General features: G+C 41.8%; 1 long non-coding RNA gene across 1 annotated transcript; it reads right to left on the reverse strand.

Annotated features, from left to right (window-relative positions):
- Positions 1-5,696: 5,696 nt before the first annotated feature.
- LOC137332155 (uncharacterized) lies at positions 5,697-15,851 on the reverse strand. Its single transcript, XR_010965603.1, has 3 exons — positions 15,773-15,851; positions 6,134-6,353; positions 5,697-5,771 (listed from the first exon to the last, which is right to left on the reverse strand). It is a non-coding gene; the product is annotated as an uncharacterized lncRNA (long non-coding RNA).
- Between the last annotated feature and the right edge of the window lie 1,029 nt (positions 15,852-16,880).

The raw sequence follows: 16,880 nt of genomic DNA on the forward strand, positions 1-16,880 counted from the left end.
AGGTCAGAGTAGGAGTGGGACGGGGAATTAAAATGGCAAGCGACCGGCAGGTCAGGGTCACGCTTGCGGACTGAGTGGAGGAGTTCAGCAAAGCAATCGCCCAATCTGCGTTTGGTCTCCCCAATGTAGAGGAGACCACATTGTGAGCAGCGAATACAGTATACTAAGTTGAAAGAAGTACAAGTAAATCGCTGTTTCACTGGGAAGGAGTGTTTGGGGCCCCGGACAGTGGGAAGGGAGGAGGTGAAAGGGCAGGTGTTGCATCTCCTGCACTCGCACGGGAAGGTGACGTGGAGAGGAGAGCGGGTGTTGGGGGTGATGGAAGAGTGGATCAGGGTGTTGTGGAGGGAGTGGTCCCTTCGGAATGCTGAAAGGGGAGGGGAAGATGTGTTTGGTGATGGGATCACGCTGGAGGTGGCAGAAATGGCGGAGGATGATATGTTGAATGTGGAGGCTGGTGGGGTGGAAGGTGAGGACCAGGGGGACCCTATCATGATTCTGGGAGGGAAGGGAAGGGGTGAGGGCAGAAGTGCGGGAAATAGGACGGACACAGTCGAGAGTCCTGTCAACTACAGTGGAGAGGAATCCTCGGTTGAGGAAAAAGGAAGACATATCAGAAGCACTTGTGCGGAAGGTGGTATCGTCAGAACAGATGTGGCGCAGACGGAGAAACTGGGAGAAGGGAATAGAATCCTTACAGGACCACTTTTTCGGTCAGCTAGTGCTGGTAATGGTTCTGCTGCTGCCATTTACAGCTACTCCCGATCAATCTTTTGTTTCTTAGCCTGTCCCATTACCACCTTCCTTGCTTTGCACCATCATCCCTTTTGTCATTTAATCACTCGTGCCCTCTATCCTATCACTGACCTTCCCTTTTGTTCTTTCCTCCCCTCCCTCCCCCCCCCGGCTCTGTACTTGCTTAAAAACTGTTAACTCTTTAACATCTTCCAGTTCTGATGAAAGGTCTTCGACCTGAAACGTTAACTCTGTTTCTTTCTCCACAGATGCTGCCCGACTTGCTGAGCTTCTCCAGCATTTTCTGTTTTTATTCCTTTTAGAAAGTATTAGTTTAGCCTTTCTAGCGATTCTGCCAGCTGCTAGTAGAGTCAACTACCGTCAATCAGCTAATCCAACTTCCACTATATTGAAATAACGTGGAAGCAGTTCACTTAGAATGCATTTGCAAGGAAGTATCGTTCTGTTTCAGAAATTGATGGATCGTTTCTATTATAACAAAGATTTATTCCATGTTTTTGCTCACACAGAATTGAATAAGGTGGGTTGGATAAGATCATAAATCAACTCTATTTCCAGTTGCAAAAATAAACGCACTGGAGCGAGTTTAAACCACCAACACTATATTCTTTAACATAAAACTGAACTGTAAGGGGAAAGTACTTTCAATGCAGACAATTCCCCTGTAATGTTTCCAAATTGAAGTCTTGAAACAAAACCATCTATCTGTGATAATAAATCATGACTTCCAGCCCTGAGCTAGATCTCTAAGGGGGACACTGTACTTCAGGTAGAATAAAGGGCAGGTTCACACGGACCTGACACTGATCACCAGTTTAGTCAGTGAGCTCAGCGAGGGCTTCCCAAAGCATTCGATACACAATGAATTATTGAAGTGTAAGTGCAGATAGATACTGTGGAGTTCTCCCTCGACTATCTTTTGGGGACAGGGAGAAACTTTGCAGAATTTCCCTTCAGGTGATTAGGTAAGTTGATAAGAGTACTTGGCTCAGCAGATTGTACCTGGTGCAAGGTAGCAGTAGGTTGACAATACACATGAATGATCTACCTACGAACAGTATGGGAATTCAGTATTGTTCTGCAAACACTGGCCTTGGCTTTCCAGTCCCCACCCTCTGGGTTTCTGGCAAAGCTGGGGCAACTGGGCCAGAAATGTACTGAGTGATGCGCTCAACCACATCCCCGTCTTGTCTGCCCCGCCACCCCGTATTTTTCCATGGAGCGGGCACCTGGAAAATATACTGAAATGAGAGAAACACAGCCTCTGCAATCTTTCCTGCCGTTTTCCCTGTCATCTAAAATTCAAAGGTTGGTGGAGGGGCAGAGTTTTATTTGCAGGTTAGCCTGTGGGATGATTCTCAGAGTGTGACCTTGCACAGGCTCTAGGAGCAGCAGTGATTTTCTTTTAAAAGATATCTCAATTTTTCAGGCAGTTCAGAGGCTATCACCTTCCTCTGAGGTCTGCTACAGACAATTTCCGGCCCTACTCTGGCATGGCTTCCCAGGAGAGGCCAGGGAGCCCCCCTCCCCTCCTCTACTCCCCCATCCCCCCTCCCTCTAGCATGCAAATAACCCCAGGACCGAAAATTCAAACAGATTCAAGAGAAAATCTCTCTGGGGGAGCGGAAGTCCTGGCCTGCCAGGTATGAAATAATTGCTACTCTTTCCTGCCAATTTCTACCTCAGCGTTTTACCTCATACTTACGATCAGCCTGTTATGGAATGGAATGACGAACTACCATTATGGGATTGTGTGCTGTAAGAAAAACCTTAAGAGGGCCAAAAAATAATTCTAATTATGTGGGCACATTTATAAAGGGGTCTTCCTATGCTTTAAAGCTTTTAATTCAAACAAGGAAACTCATCTGCTCAGAGCAAACTGCTGGATTTAGTTTGATTTTCTCCAAAAGCATCTTTCTCGTACGATATAAAATACATGTCTTATCAAATCAGAGGTTGCACTGAGTTGACATTTGAACGTAATGAAAATCAGACAAACACATGTACATAATTTATTGACATCAAACATGTCGTGCACCTTTGAATGTAAGTAAAATTAATGTAAATAATGCAAAAATTTGGAACAGGGTCGAGGAAGTACAATTGTTTCTTTACGATCTTCTTCAAAAACATCTTGTATTCATGTTAATTAAAAAAGATTTCTGCTCCAGGTTCATTTAAATGACCTAAATACACTCTGACATATTTTCAATAGTTAATTTTATTGGCCCATGGCACAGTGCGGTTATTATTTTTGTTGTTCAGATTACTTACGTTCAAATGCAGATGTATTATTGATGAGTTTACTAGTTGTTATTGATGAGTTTACTAGTTGTTATTGATGAGTTTACTAGTTGCTATTGGGAAATATAGATCAGCTCTTGGAATTAAATACAATGGGGTATAAATTTATCTTGAGCAGTAACGCAAACCTGGCCATAGCGAACCAACCGCCCATTATACATTCCGTCCGATTTCCTCTTCCATTGACTTTGATGAACAAGATATGGGGGGGTGGGGTGGGGGGGAGTGTAAAACAGGCGGCCGATTTGCTATCACCCACTTTGCGCTCTACCGCTCAAGACGGATTTCTACCTGGATAAGTGCAGCTTTCACCACCATTGATGTAAATGCAAACCTTAGCACACAATGCAAATTCAATTGGGTTCAAGTTTGAACTCATATTGGAACGTCTCCACCTGTCCAAGCATCTGGCCCTAGGTAACAGAAAGGAACACTGGCGAGCAAAGAAACAGGTCATCAACCCTTTCCCCACTGTGATGTTAGTACAGTCAGATGTTAGTACAGTCAGATGTAATCTAATTAGGGGAAGTACAAGAATCTAATCCTATATATTAAACAATTTAATCAATTGTGGTTTAATAATTCATGAACTTACACAGTATAAAGACAGAAGTTCTATTATAGAAACAAAACAATTAATTTAGTAAAATCCATGCAGATTGCAGTAAGGCATAAAAAGGATACAAATATTAGAAACATTACTCATGAGCCCAATGGGTTTGAGACATGTAAGCTAACTCACTTAGGGCTATATTTCCTTATTTTTCTTGAAAAAGGGAACACATGCACTTTTTCATTGTAACTTATGACCTACCAAATTCATGGGTATGTGTCCTTTTGAACTTGTGATTTGTGCGAATGAAATTTCATTAGCAGCAATGAAAAATTAACAGCCAATCAGGGCACACATCCAATAATGATTCTTTAGTGCTTCTTAAGCAGCTAACAAGCCTCAGTATCAATGTCAAAACAGGTATTAATCCAGCTGTGAAGTGTGCAATATTTCTGTAGAATGGCTTGACAAAGATTGAGAAATCGCACTTTAGTAACCTGGCCTTGGGTGTGCCAGTAACTACTGTAATGGATAAATGTGAGCAGATTTCTGTAGGGGATGGCCTTCAAATGTACTAAGGAGCCAATACTTACAACAGTATATAACTGAAAGAGTGAAGTTAGTACCAGTGACTCAGAGGACCTTGTAAGAGATCCAGAAGTTTTTTCCCCAACCAAGGGATGAATATTACTGTAAAGTGGCAGTACAGAACCAATTCAGTGACCCCAGCAAAAAAAGTGATAGGATCGCTGCTCTCAGATGGTCCTTCGTGCAACTGGAGAGGGGAGCTGACCTCTCCAGATTCACCAAGGTCTGCTTATTATAATCATTTGAATGTGCTCCCTGCATGTTTTTGTAAAAATAGATATGCCAGGTAGAATGGCCACTGTAAGCTTTCGATATGTACAATATATATTCACATATGAAAGATTGATTTTGCAGCGGTTGTAATGGCTATATAAGTTCAGGTGCGAATGCTACAGAGAACTAACGAGCAGCCATGTGTGGAATGTCCGGTGTATAATAAACTACCCAAGACATCAAAGCCATGCACAACAAATGGTAGCAGCTAATCTTACCACTAAATGAGCTGATGTGTCAACAGCATACACACAGGATATGATGACATATGGTACTCACATTGTCCTACATAATTAAACCTATAAATGGTACAACACACTGGAGCTCCTAGGGAACTTCAATCTAGTCTTGCTGAGGCTAACGTAAGCAGTCAAGACAACACCCTAGCGACCTCCTGAAGGAGTCGTTGGTATGTAAGTTAAAATTTTATAATTGGTACCTATATTTCATATGTACTGCATGTAAGGAGTTGTGTTTTATTATCTCATTGACTTGATTTAATAAAGAATATTAACCAGACGTTTCAGTGTTTACTGGTCCTCGAAATTGTATGAGAGGATGCATGACAATATCCTATTATACCTGCACATAAGGGTAATAGGTATATATGACAATATCCTATATAAACCCAATAGTTTTCACAAGCACAGGAACAGCAATGAATAGAAGAGGTGGTAAATCTTGAGAAACCAATGAAAAGGAAATTATGAGGCTTGAGGAAGATTGGCAAAGTAAAGCTGCCAACAATTTAATGCCTCACGTTAAGCTTTCGCCCATTGTATGCATGCCTCAAGCATTGTGCCCTGAAAATGATGCGGCATCAGCAACAGAGCCTCTTACATCTTTCACACATACATTTCCATGAACTTAGTGGCTGGCACTTCAAAATGTTTCGACTGTTACACTCAACTATTGCATGTTGTTGGATCAAGTGAAAATGACAGCTGAAACCACTTGCATGCTTTGCTGCCATCCATTCACACAGAGTGGGATATAGGCTGGGCTCTGGGATGCCATTCTATGTTCTTACAGATGTCAAAAGATGTGTTTTTAAAAGAGAACTGGTGGCAGCCCTATCAACCTTTGGGAATTTTTAATCAGCATGAAAAGGCAGCCCATCAAATCATTGGAGTCAAGGCAATACGGGATAAGGGCCAGAGGAAGTTTGGCAGCTTGGTGGTCACCCAACAAGGCAAGAAGCCCATGGTACAATTATACTTGCCTTTCTACCCTCTGCATTAACTTTTCCAAATCCAGCTGTTCAAAGGAAATCCCATGCTGCACACTTTGGTTGCTGCTAATAAAACAGCCACAGTCAGCAACAGTGTTTTAGGAAAAGGTATCTACAAAAGTCATCCTGTAATGCAAAAATGCAGCCCCAAACACTAGCAGCAAGTAATGCACCAAAGATAAAGCAGATACAGCTATATGAAAAGCAACAAAATAAAGATTTCTAAACACAATAATAAATAAACAATCATATCTTTAAAAATCAAACTCCTAAGGCCAGAGCAAGAAATCCCAGCAAGACCTGTTTTATATGGGCAAGCACAAATGGAAGGGTGAACAAGTGAAAAAGGTCACTCCTTCGTCAGTGCTTGCCCATATAAAACAGAAAACATTTTACTAAGATTGTAATATGCTAAGACTATCACTTACATGATGCATGTTTACAGGCAACTACGGGGGAAGCATTCTGAGATTTGACAGCACTAGTCATTGCACATTCAGATCAGTGGGCATCATCAAATGATAGTTTCTCGTAGTGGGACACATGGAGGAGCAGGCTCGGAAACAGCTGGTTGGCACTCATGTCAGCTGCAGCTCTGCTGCCTCTGAAATCAACCGACAGCAACTCCAGCAAAGGAGGCCCCTGAAACTAATACAGATACATCAAGTTAACCGCCAGATACAGGTAGCAGCCCTCTGTATCCCTGCAAGTCAACAATCACCCAGCAGGGCTACTTCATAAGATAGAAGAGTGGAATGTGTATAACCATAAGCAACACAAAGACGCTCACAATTCACAAAGGGGTAAATACACCAGCAAAACTTATTAAACACATCCAACACAAGCACTAAAAGTGTAATAAAATCAATTCACTTTTAATATAATTTGCTGTCTGCCATGCTTTCACTGAGGAGAAAAGAAAGTGTCAGATATTGAAGTCAAATAAACAAAGTGGCTGACTACTGTGATGTTACCAATGGGCGACTAAAAAGTCCCAGAGGGCAATGGCGACTTTTCCTGCCATTGATAATACCTGGCAAACTGCCATTACACATCTTTGAGGCTCACTCATTGACTCACTATTGAGCCTGAGTCTCCTCGATTCCTCTTACTTGCCCATGTCAGCTGACTTAGCTACTGTATACCGACTGTATGGAATGGTATCAACTGCTATCATCCACCTCCTATGCTGTCTAGCACTCCATCTCTTCCACCTGTACTGTGATATACCCAAGCATAGCTTGTACAGAAAGATCCTGGCTATTACATTTCTGTCAGTTCAGTGCTGATACTTATAAAATCATTTTGGTAGCTTATATTGGAATTTGTGTCGGGAAGACCAACATCACAATCCTGTCGCACACCATAAGGTTCTGACGATTTGAAATGTACATTTCTGTTGTACGAAACTTGAAAAGCAAAGATATTTAGGGTACATCTACTCTTACAGCAACATGCCATACTGCAGAAAGCTAAAAATTGATCTTCTGTTGGAATTATTCAGACTCGATTTATGTCATTCTCATCTGAAGCACTGCTGCTTTTGTCCTTGGGAAAAAAAATCAATTTCCTTGTGATAGGCTTCCACTCATCTTGCTGTTAAAAATGGAGCTGTTGTCCAATTATAATGACTCCCGAACTGGAGAGAAATCTTCTCTATCTTATTAAAGCCTGCCAGTTATTTGGTGACTTATGATTCTTATACTTTTGGCAATTTAACATATTATCAATGTGATTAAATTTATGGCTTCAATTTCATTACTGTATATTTTATTTTCCACACTAGGTGATAAGCAAGAACTATTAAACAGACCATTGCATCACTACGTGGAACAATGTGCTTTATCCTGTAGGGCTGATTGGAATGTGATTCCTCAACCTTGTCCAAAAGAACATTTAACAGCGAGGAACAGTGTAATGGTGTAGAATATGGAGTATAACTCCAACTGCACCAATGAATTACAGGCTCTGCATCTGATGGTCCCGCGAGGTTTAACCTGATGTAATGGTATAGAATTTACTTAAAGTATAGGCTTAAGCATTGTGGGGTCACGGAAGTTGCGGGCAACTCAAAAATACAAAAATACAAATAAATACATCCATAAAAGTGGTGAAGGTCCCCCTCCCACCAGATAGAGCTCTTCTAAAAAGGGAATCTCATCGTCTGCACTCTTTTCAACTGACAAATAATTAATAAGACTGGCATTTTCATTTCATATACCAGCAAAAGGGACTGGCTTGGATGAGTTGCTCAACCCGACAGTGTAATTAACTGACGAGGGATAGGGAGGCTGGGGGAGAATTCCTCTTTATGAAAAACAGCAGAATGTTTATTTATTTCCTCCATCAATAACAACCCACTATTGAAGTGCGGGAATGTGCGGGTTTGTATCGTGCGATTTTTGAGAATGACATTTCACGGCTGTTAGTCCTGAGAAAAGCAGGTATGCAGCTCATTTTCATTAAAAGGAATTCGATTGCCTTTTAACGTGAAGTTTGTATACTGCAGTCATTGCTTTCCAGTCTCATGTATGAAGGAATGCCACTTAGGCAAGTTAATGGACCGCTGCCAGGACCATGAAGCTGTGCCTTGGCAGGAGGCTGCACCTTCATAATGGGAGGGAAAAAAGAAGAAATTGGAAAAATAACTAAAATTAATTTGTCTTAAAGCAAAAATGTGACTTAAGTATTTTTGAATGAATTAGATTCATTGCATGAAGGGTTAAAGGAAGCACTGAACTGTACAGGACTGACTGGCTGGAACTCAGCATTCAAAATGACAATTTTCACGTAGAGTTTTCAGATCATAGAATGCTTTACCGTAAATGGTGATCGAGGCAAAATTGATTGTAACATTTTAAAAGGTGCTTGACAATTATTTAAAGAAAAACATAAAAGGGGATGGGAAGAAAGCTGGAACATGGGACTGAAATCAGCCCCAAGAAATTCAGTGCTAAATGGCCTCCACCAGGGCCAAAATTTCAAACTTTTTTTTCAGTTTGAGCTCCCAGATTGTCACCCTACAAGCTCATGAGTTTTCACAAACTGAGCTGTTGAACTCTCCAAAGAAGAGTTATCGACACCTGCAGAGAATAGTATAAGCGAGAGTGCCACTAAGGGAGTCAGCTGATTTAACAAAAGAAACATTTTATTTTGACATCTTTACTACATTTTGCAGAAGAGAGCGTCCAGAAAATGTCTCAGCTGTACTGGAGTGAGTCCATCACCTCAGCTACCTGTTTGAAATTCAATCTTGTTCTGAAATGAAATGAGGTGCTTACACTAGGAGTCTTGATGTCCCTGAGAAGGACCTCATGTATCACATTGGAATGTCAGCAAGGTAGTTTTCTTAATTTTTATTTCTTAAAGTAAGAACTTGGACTTATGTAACGCCTTTCACAATCTCAGGGCGTCCTAAAGTACCTCATAGCCAATGCGATACTTTTGAAGTCCAGTCACTGCTGTAATGTAGCAAATTTAACTACAGAAACCACAACAATTCATGTGACTATACTTTGTTTTATTGTCTAAACAAAGAAAAAAGAAGTTTCTTTTCCTGGAGTAATTCACCATTCGAACTGTAGTGGGCCTTTCTGGTGAATTTCTGTAAATATTTTATTCTTACAATCCAAGTCTAGGGGCTTCAGGAATGAGTTTTTAGAAATAGTTAAACATTAAGGGGTTAATTTTCTGAGTCTGGCTTCCGGCGAGAAGCCTCACCTGCCCACAGTGCATACTGGGAGATCACAAGCGCAGTCATACAATCGTCCAGCACAGAAGGAGGCCTGTCGGTCCATCGTGCCTGTGCCAGCTCTTTGAAAGAGCTATCCAATAGTCCCACTCCCCCTTTCTTTCCACATGGCCCTGCAAATTTTTCCTTTTGAGGTATTTAATGTTGCAGTCCCCGCGATTTTCTGCCCATGATGGGAAGTGGCCCATAGTTTGAGAATATAGAGTCCAGGGGGCTGAGGATAGGCAAGGCAAGCACATAGTTGGAAAATATTAATTCTAAGAGTCAGAAATGTGAAACTGAACTTTAAACATCAGGAACAGAGAAAACAGCTTTCCATTGACTGTTTGTCTGTAAACCACCAGAAACATAGTGGGCCAGACACATATTCACCATCAGAAACATAGTGGGTCAGTACATCACCAGTAACATAATGGACCAGACACATGTTCACCACCAGGAACGTAGTGGGCCAGACACATGTTCACCACCAGGAACGTAGTGGGCCAGACACGTGTTCACCACCAGGAACGTAGTGGGCCAGACACGTGTTCACCACCAGGAACGTAGTGGGCCGGACACATGTTCACCACCAGGAACGTAGTGGGCCAGACACGTGTTCACCACCAGGAACGTAGTGGGCCGGACACATGTTCACCACCAGGAACGTAGTGGGCCGGACACGTGTTCACCACCAGGAACGTAGTGGGCCAGACACGTGTTCACCACCAGGAACGTAGTGGGCCAGACACGTGTTCACCACCAGGAACGTAGTGGGCCAGACACGTGTTCACCACCAGGAACGTAGTGGGCCAGACACGTGTTCACCACCAGGAACGTAGTGGGCCAGACACATGTTCACCACCAGGAACGTAGTGGGCCAGACACGTGTTCACCACCAGGAACGTAGTGGGCCAGACACATGTTCACCACCAGGAACGTAGTGGGCCAGACACGTGTTCACCACCAGGAACGTAGTGGGCCAGACACGTGTTCACCACCAGAAACGTAGTGGGCCAGACACGTGTTCACCACCAGGAACGTAGTGGGCCGGACACATGTTCACCACCAGGAACGTAGTGGGCCAGACACATATTCACCATCAGAAACATAGTGGGTCAGTACATCACCAGTAACATAATGGACCAGACACATGTTCACCACCAGGAACGTAGTGGGCCGGACACATGTTCACCACCAGGAACGTAGTGGGCCAGACACGTGTTCACCACCAGGAACGTAGTGGGCCAGACACGTGTTCACCACCAGGAACGTAGTGGGCCGGACACATGTTCACCACCAGGAACGTAGTGGGCCAGACACGTGTTCACCACCAGGAACGTAGTGGGCCAGACACGTGTTCACCACCTGGAACGTAGTGGGCCGGACACGTGTTCACCACCAGGAACGTTGTGGGCCGGACACGTGTTCACCACCAGGAACGTTGTGGGCCGGACACGTGTTCACCACCAGGAACGTAGTGGGCCGGACACATGTTCACCACCAGGAACGTAGTGGGCCAGACACATGTTCACCACCAGGAACATAGTGGGCCAGACACATGTTCACCACCAGGAACATAGTAGGCCAGACACGTGTTCACCACCAGGAACGTAGTGGGCCAGACACATGTTCACCACCAGGAACGTAGTGGGCCAGACACATTATCACCACCAGGAACGTAGTGGGCCAGACACATGTTCACCACCAGGAACGTAGTGGGCCAGACACATGTTCACCACCAGGAACGTAGTGGGCCGGACACATGTTCACCACCAGGAACGTAGTGGGCCAGACACATGTTCACCACCAGGAACGTAGTGGGCCAGACACGTGTTCACCACCAGGAACGTAGTGGGCCAGACACATGTTCACCACCAGGAACGTTGTGGGCCGGACACATGTTCACCACCAGGAACGTAGTGGGCCAGACACATGTTCACAATAAAAACCTCTCTCATTTAAATGAAAATGCCAGAATTTTTTTTTGTTGTTTGAAGAGAGCACAGATGGTGAGATTCCCTTTATAGATGAGTTCTACCTGGTGGAACAGAGATTTCACCATTTCCTTGGATGAATTTATTTGTACATTTGAATTGACCACGACGCCCATGGCCCCACAAAACTTATGCCTATACTTTAAATAAATTCTACACCATTACAGAACATTAAACCCCACTGGACCATCAGATGTAGAGCCTGTAATTCATTGATACAGTTAGAGTTATACTCCATATTGGGTAAAGCACCATCCACAAGCTTTAGAATGTCTAACAGGCTGAAGTAACATTGAAATAGTTCATCTCCCACCAGACAACTGGAAGCTACATTGTTTTTGTGGTGAACCTCATACAGAAGCACATTTACTGTTACATAAACCTTTGACTTTTGTTTAGTTTTAACGATTTTAACAACGTACATTCCAGACACAAATTAGCAGCCTTTTTTGAAGGAGGGGAAGGAATGTGACTTGTTGACGAGAGAAAAAACAGAACACACAATGAAATGGCATTAATCCAAACAGTTCAGGAAACAGAATAGAAAAGCAGTATATTATTTAAAAGGAGAGAGATTGCAGAACTCTGAGGTACAGAGGGATCTGAGTGTCCTAGTACATGAATCACAAAAAGTTAGTATGCAGGTACAGCAAGTGATTAGGAAGGCAAATGGAATGTTGTCATTTATTGCAAGGGGAATGGAATATAAAAGTAGAGATGTTTTGCTACAGTTGTACAGGGCATTGGTGAGCCCACATCTAGAATACTGTGTGCAGTTTTGGTCTCCTTATTTAAGAAAGGACATAATTGCTTAGAGGCGGTTCAGAGAAGGTTCGCTCGACTGATTTCTGGGATGAGGGGATTATCTTATGAGGAAAGGTTGGACAAGTTGGGCCTGTATACATTGGAGTTTAGAAGAATGAGAGGTGATCTTATTGAAACATATAAGATCCCGAGGGGACTAGAAGGGGTAGATGCTGAGAGGATGTTTTTCCTTGTGGGACAGACTAGAACTAGGGGACACAGTTTAATGATGAGGAGAAATTTTTTCTCTCAGAGGGTCATGAGTCTGTGGAACTCCCTTCCCCAGAGAACGGTGGAGGCAGGGTCATTGAATATTTTTAAGGCTGAGTTAGATAGATTCCTGATTAACAAGGGAGTCAAAGGTTATAGTAGAAGTTATATAGACGGGAAAGTAGGGTTGGGGTCACAATCAGATCAGCCATGATCTTATCAAATGGCAGAGCAGGCTCGAGGGGCTGAATGGCCTACTCCTGCTCTTAATTTGTATGTTTGTGTGTTCGTACCCCTGGTTGGAGAAGTAAAAATTTCAGATAACTGATCACATATTAATTTCAGTGTTTTACTGTGTTAAATATTAGTTATCCATGGGTAATAATATACATCACTGATGCAGCTAGAACGTTTGGATAACTAATGAGATTTGATGAAAGGGACTTGGACAAATGCCTTTGTACTGTCTTGTCTATGCTACATTGATAGTTCTTTGGAAAAGCATCACTTGGAATCCAAAATGTTGTTTCAGCATGGTGGGAACAATTAACAGTAGGAGTGAAGTGATTCGTTCACTTCCCTAACTGGCTAAATAACTGCTTATCCAGCAGATTTTAGAGAATTCACTATGGCATTCATATAATCAATTTCACTGCTGTGCAATGCTTTTAGATCTCTAATTTATAAAACAAATGTTCTTGCAACCTTGTGAGTTTACTTTGATATGCTAACACATTTTGGAGTAAATGAAAGGTTTGAGACCAGTGTAAATAGAAATGGCTTACACATCAAAATATATTCATTTCCATTCCACCCTCCAACTGCTTAACTCAAATAGTCAAAGGATGCTGGGTAGTTCATTTGTTTCAGTGTTTTCAAAGTGGGCTGCTAAACATTTCTATAATGAAGCAATGTGCAAATTTTCCAGAAAAAGGGGGATGGGCAACAAACCTTCTACCATTTGTCTTTTCCATTTAAATCTAATTATAGCATGGCTCAGTGAATAAATGCCCCACCAGCTGTGCGACTGAGGCACGCAACCCAGAAGAAACCCAACTTTTAACCCTAGTCTGTGTTGAGTTAGCTTTTCAGACTCACGTATGAAGGAATGCCACTTAGACAAGGTAAAGGAATGCTGCCACGACCATGAATCTAAAATAAGATTTGAGTATTTTTGAATCAATCAGACTTATTATGTGAAGGGTTAAATGAAGTGCTGAACTGTACAGGACTGACTGACAGACTGATTGGCTGCAACTCAGCATTCAAAATGACAAAGGTTTTTCACATAAAGTTCTCAGAACATAGAATGCTTTGTCTACAAATGGTGATAACGGCAAAATTGATTACAACATTTGAAAAGGTGCTAGACAATTATTTAAAGAAGAATATAAAAGGGAATGGAGAGAAAGCAGGAACATGGGACTGAAATCAGCCCCACAAAATTCAGTGCTAAATGGCCTCCACCAGTGCTAAGATTTCCATCTATTCCCATTTTGAGCTCCCAGATCATTGTCACATTGTAAGCTCATGTGCTTTTATAAACTGAGCTGTTGAACTTTCCAGAGAAGAGTCATGCATCAAGACCTGTGCACAATCAATTACAAACTCATCCCTCAACACTTTGTTTGCTGCAAGCGCACTATCCAATTTCTAGGCCACAATGTTAAAATGCAAAAACAGCGCCCTTCACAGCGAAAGAAACGAATTCAGGGAGATAAATGCAACTAAATATCAATTCATCTTCCCAAAGAGAAAAGTTTTGGTTAAACTTTGGGAATGGTAATTTAGCGTTAAGAATCCAACTTTAGCAACCTGGCCAGTGGTTTAGTCATGTGACCATTTTATATGGGTGAAATGAACGCCAGAGGTGGAGCTTGCCCAAACAACGTGAAGTCCATGGGACCTCATTCTTGTTAGTCTTTTCCAAGAGGCTGCTGCTGACAGCTAGTGCAGTCTCCCTTCAGCCCATTTCTTTGCCATTATATTGAGCGAGAATAGTGAGGTAATCTTAGCACTTTTGTGCCACCACATTTAGAATACTGTGTATAATTCTAATCACCACAGTACAAAAAGGATATTGAAGCTATTAAGAGGATACAAAAGAGAGCAACCAGAATGATTGAGAGGATGGAGGGATTGGATTATGAGCAATTATGTAAATTGGACATATTTTCACTTGCAATAGAGAAGGTTGAGAGGTAATGTGATTGCTGTTTTTAGGATTCTAAAGGGACTAGATAATGTAGACCATGATGAGCTGTTTCACCTGGTTTAGAAGAGTAGAACCAGAGGACATAGCCTGCGTTTGAAGGGGGGTAAATTCAAAACTAATATGCGGAAACAATATTTCAATCAGAGAGTGGTAAATCTATGTAACAGGCTCTCTAGGGGGACCGTGGAAGGAGAAAGTGTTGATTCATTCAAATGCAAATTCGATAGATTTCTTTCAGAAAATAATATTTTGGGATACAGTGTATGAGTAATTTGAGACATGACAAATGGTAAGTATAGCATGCTTGGGAGGAACAGGTGACTTTAGGCCTATGATTCCCAAAGCTCTCCACCATTGGGATATTCCTCACGTCATGTCTGGGCTGTTGTCGACTAATTGATAGCGATTGATTATCATTGGATCATGCGACTACCAGGATGGTGGAAGGTGAACTATTTGGATCTTAGTCTTTTTTGTCTACCAATTCGTATTTTCCAATGAATTGTTACCATTCAGCAACTTATCCCTATGCATGTCAAAATTCCAGCCAACATTCTTCTGCATCACACCACCAGTGGAGCTTTGCAACTTTGAGGCCATCATGTTTTCAGTCACAATAGAGGATGGGCTTTTTCTATTTGTGAAGTGGCCCTATGGAGGGTCTTGGAATTGAAGCATAATCAACGGTGAGCTCAACAGTGCGCTCTCCGTTATTAGAGGTGAAATGGAGGAGCAAGTTCTGCCATTTGCACATGTGCAGTGAAACGTGGAAATCCAGAACTTGCTCCTATTGGTTCACCAGTGATATGACAGCTTCGAATCAAAGGGATATTGCCGGCTGCAATCAGTGAAGTCATTGAAAAAGCGGCAACTTGCTCATCTGCCCAACTGGAAAGTAACTAATATCGTCACAAAACAGGTACGCTTAAAATTATCAGGTCTAAACTAAGTTTTAACAGCTCGGTAAGTCTTAATGACTGTCAAACAATTAAAAATTAATGTTTTAAAATGTGAAGTCTCATTACTCCTTATTTTAACAGTTTTTGGTCATAAAAAAAATTAAAATTAAAAAATTCATTTTAAAATTCTATTTAATTCAATTATTTCTTACCCTCACTTTTCGATAACCGTTTTTACAATGATTTTAACGTTGTAACTTTCACTTCCTGGTTTTCACATGGGAAGCCTGCAGAGACAGTGAAAGCAGCGTGTAAAAAAAATGCTGTGATCTGATTGGTCGAGGGGAGAGTGTGATCCTCTGGCTTCTCCCCAGGGTCCTAGCTTCACTTGAACTGATGCTGAGCTCTTCTCCGCTTCCTATTCGAGGAAGTGCCCAAAGAAAAGACCACGGTATGTTGGTGGGTTAGAATAAATCTATGGAGCAATGAGCACGGTTAGTTCACTGCTCCAAGCAATTTCTTACCCTCACTAGAATCAACTATGTATGACATTAGGATGAATCATCTCCATAGATATGAAAATCTGATTTATGAAAATATGACTTTGGACTCTGTTTCAATTGAGTTTATTTTGGAACGATTGCTCTATACAGCATTGTTTGAAAGACATGTTTATTAATAAAATTTCATGAAATAAAAAAGTGAAGAATGAACATTATGTCTGGTTGATACCTATGTTCACAATATAGGTTCAGATGAAGCAGACCCTTTAGCCAATTTGTCTTTCCAGAATACTAACCCTACTGTCTTCCCATTACAGTACCTAGATGTTGCTTAAATTAGTTCAGTGTCCTGGCCTCAACTACCTTTCCAGGCAACCCATTCCAGACCTTGATTACTATCTGGTTAATACAATTCTTCTTGGCATTCATGTCACATTGACATAAATTACATGTGACTGATATTTTTAAACAGTCCCTGAGTCAATGCCACTACATCAGCCATACATTTATCAACTTCTTCCTTAGACAAAAGTTCTGTCACTGTCCACTGTAGGTATCAGGGTGGGATATCTCTGCCAGCCTGATTGAAGGTGATTTTCTCCTCAACAGTCTTCCTGGTGTCAGGGAACCAATTTCTGTCACTCTGCCAGATTATTTTATTGCACAAATTAATGCCCAACCACTTGTTCTCAGGTTGATCTAAAGACTACAGTTTAAATGTCATTTTCCAGTGTTACAACAGCACAATAATGTATTAGCTAGGTTTAATTTATGGCTACATAAGCTTCTTAAAACAATTATTGAAAATACTTTCATT

This window comes from Heptranchias perlo, chromosome 14 (genome assembly GCF_035084215.1).
Source record: "Heptranchias perlo isolate sHepPer1 chromosome 14, sHepPer1.hap1, whole genome shotgun sequence".
Classification (NCBI taxonomy): Eukaryota; Metazoa; Chordata; class Chondrichthyes; order Hexanchiformes; family Hexanchidae; genus Heptranchias; species Heptranchias perlo.